General features: G+C 32.9%; 1 pseudogene; it reads left to right on the plus strand.

Annotated features, from left to right (window-relative positions):
• The first annotated feature begins 2,802 nt into the window (after positions 1-2,802).
• LOC149230447 (putative histone H2A.1 pseudogene) lies at positions 2,803-3,237 on the plus strand (annotated as a pseudogene).
• Positions 3,238-3,848: the final 611 nt, after the last annotated feature.

A 3,848-nucleotide genomic window follows, 5' to 3' on the forward strand; every position in this document is an offset into this window, starting at 1 on the left:
CTAAAGAGACTACTTATAGAAAGAAGTCAAGTACCCATTTGATTAAAGATTAGCGAGGAATAAATCAGGTAAAATTAAGTTTTATTAGAAATAAATATTAAATTAGAAAAAGTAACTAATGATTAAAACCGTAATTTGGCCAAAATTAAAAAGTATAAAATAAAATAATTAGTAATAAATGTTAAAACAGATAAAAATAAATAATGATTAAAACCGTTATTTCACCGCAATTAAACAAAGTCACAATTAAGAATTAATTAAAGGAATGACCAAATTCTGGTAAGTCCAATTCTAATAATGTTATATTGAAACATTAGAAAGTAAATTAAAAATTAATTAAATAATGAAGTAAAAATGGTTTAGAAATAAACGAGAAAACTAATAATATTACTAAACCAATTTTAAATAAATTTAATCCCGTTTGATTAAAGAGGGGAGGTTAAAGATGAGGATCAATTTAATTTACATTAAATAAGAAATATAATCTAAGAAGTAAAGTTAAAGAAGACCTCCAATTTGAAATGATGATTTTTTTTGGAAATGATTATAAGATTTATGAAGGTGGGTGGGAGTGGGGTTGAGGTGAGGAAAATATCATCAAAGGCAGGAGAGAGGCAATTAAGCGAGGGGCGGGAATCACTCATTAATGAATCACTCATTAATGGGTGAGATGGTAGATGACCAGTTTTTAGGATTGGCTAGAGTGAGAGGGGCACGAATCACTTATCAATAGGTGAAATGGTAAATGACCAGTTTTCAAGATTGGTTAAGTATGTATCCATTCTCATAAAACATTTGACTACCTCAAATTACATAAAACTAAAAATAAAAATAAAAATTAATAAATATAATTAATAATAAAACCAACATAAATCCATTTTACCTCTTGATCCACTAAAATCAGAGAGATATCAATATTTTTTAGGTGCAAACCTCTTTTAGAGTAAAAATGACTAGTTTTCACCGAGAAAGGGGCGGGGAAAATAAAAATTAATAAATATAATCAATGGGGATGGGTAGGAATCACCCATCAATACGTGAGATGGTAGATGACCAGTTTTCAGGATTGGCTAACCATATATCCATCCTCATAAAACATTTGACTACGTCAAATTACATAAAACTAAAAATAAAAATAAAAACTAATAAATATAATTAATAATAAAACCAACATAAATCCATTTTAACTCTTCGTCCACCAAAATCAGAGTTTAGATGTGAACTTCTTTTAGAGTAAAAATGACTAGTTTTCACACAGGGAGGGGTGGGAATTACCCTTCAATGGGTAAGATGGTATATGACCATTTTCAAGATTGCCTAACATGTATCCATCCTCATAAAACATTTGACTACCTCAAATTACATAAAACTAAAACTAAAAATAAAAATAAAAAGTAATAAATATAATTAATAATAAAACCAACATAAATTCATTTTAACTCTAGATCCACCAAAGTCGGAGAGAGATATCAATTTTTTTAGATGAAAATCTTTTTTAGAGTAAAAGAGATGACATAGTGGAAGGAGGCCACAATTTTGCCTGCAAAATAGTGAAAATTTCAGTATGATTTTGGCAAAAATCCAACCAAAATTTTGGGAAATCTGAATTATAGCTACCAAGCTTCATGATTATATTCAGATTTGATGCCACACTTAATAATCCTAAAATTAAAATGAATCTAGCTAGTTAATGGCAATGGTTCATTGACTTTTTTCATGCCAAGTGACATCTTATAGGTGAGAATAAGATTATAGATAAACACTTTAACCTGAAAAGTAAATGTATAAATATATAAATCATACCATTAATCTCTCAATCACTCAGTCTTAATTGTCTGACTTCGAGTTTGACAGTGGACGCAATTTTAATTTCTGAATTCGAGTTTGACAGTGGACGCAATTTTAATTTCTGAATTCGAGTTTGACAGTGGAAACTGGTAAATAAGAGCAGAAGAAAAGTGCAAGAACCTCAATACTAGGCCAAACAAAAAAACTGAGGTAAGTGAACAAACCCTTTATTTGTTTAGGGTTAATATTTGATCTTTGATTAATATGTTGATCCCGGCGACAGTGTTTCTTCTCCCATGCTAAATTTTTTTAGGGTTTATATTTGATCTTTGATTAACATGTTGATCCTATGCACTTCTTTGTTTCAAACCGAATTGATCACATTTTTTGTTTCCGCACATGATCTTCAGTATTTCTTGAACTCCATTGCGCTATGCACTTTTCGTACGATCATGCATTTGCATGGGCGTTACAGAGCTGTAGATTCCTAGGGAGGGGAACATGCATCTATATATCTATAGAATAAAAGGAAAACTTTGTGGGAAAGTATAAAGCACTTCTCAGTGTTTATTCAAACTAATAGTAAAACCCAAAGAAATATATTTAGCTGGTAAGTTATCTGGTGATTTTTAATTGGTAAAATGCTTTAGTTATAAAATTCTACTCAATAGTTTAATGATTTTTAGTAAAAATACAGGTGAGATTATTGTAAATCGATTCCAAACCTGGAAATTCTGCAGGAGTTGGTGATGATATTTACTTTCATCTGTACACTACAAGTGTATAAAAGGTGTATGAATGACGCTTCCAAAAATTTAAACAGTAACACAAAATTCTACCAAATATCTTAGTGTACAAAAGGTGTATGAATGACGCTTCCAAAAATTTAAACAGTAACACAAAATTCTACCAAATATCTTTCCATTCTCATGAGTGTCGGTGGCTTTGTGGCAGAAGCAATTCGCGGTCGCAATTTGCGGGTACAATCAGCGGCAGAGGAGCAGTATTCAGAAAATGGAGACTTCAGGAAAGAGCGACGGAAAGGGAGGGAAGAATGGAGCAGGCTCAAGGAAGAAGCGAGTAACCAAAACAGTGAAGGCCGGATTGACCTTTCCAGTGGGGAGGATTGCCAGATATCTCAAGAAAGGGCGGTATGCCAAGCGGGTTGGAGGCGGGGCGGCCGTCTACCTTGCCGCTGTCTTGGAATATCTCACCGCCGAAGTGTTGGAGTTTGCCGGAAAAGCTGCCCGTCATCGCAAGAAGACCAGAATTATCCCTCGCCACATTATGCTGGCCGTCCGATCCGATGAGGATTTGGATAAACTTTTCGAGAATGTGACCATCGCCAGCGGTGGAGCGATGGAACTCATTCATTACGCTCTCTTCTCCAAGAAGTACATCGAGAAAGTGAAGAATGGGAAAGTGAAGAATGTTTATGCGCCAAATTGATGTTTTGTATAACATCACTCTTTCTTCCTCTGGGGGCATTTTGTTTTCCAATAAAGCCCATTTGGAACTTATTACTGAATACTCTATAGATATATATAGGTCTTAAATCAATTCTGTTTGTAGTGTGCCCTGTTCAAATATTGTTTTATGTATAAATCCCTTTCGAAAGGGGTATGATTAATCTACTATGACCAAATTGATAATTTTTTAACTCTCATCTTAATGTGGTGTTTTATCTGATTAGTTGATTCTTAAAAGTCTTATGAAATCTTGAGATGATTAGGAATCTCCACTTCAATGCTACTTCTTGCTTCAACCTAAATGTGGGTGGATTAGTTGGTAATTTCATTGAAGGATTTGTCATTGTATATATGCCCATTGGTTCCAACTCTAAAGAAATTCATCATTGGCTTGGAATTTATAATCTACACTACTATAGGAGTCACCTCTTAATATAGTAGATTCCTCATTTCTACTTAAATTACTTGTTATCTTTTTAGGAGGGGATAATAGTAATTATAACTCTTTAGAATAGTGATGCTTGAATATCTACTTGGGGAGTGAAAAATGAGACATTTTTATGATCTTATGCTAGAGCCTTAAAGAAGAAA

Source organism: Pinus tabuliformis, chromosome J, assembly GCF_031772625.1.
Source record: "Pinus tabuliformis cultivar Carrire ecotype Pingquan chromosome J, CPIR1, whole genome shotgun sequence".
In the NCBI taxonomy this organism is placed as follows: Eukaryota; Viridiplantae; Streptophyta; class Pinopsida; order Pinales; family Pinaceae; genus Pinus; species Pinus tabuliformis.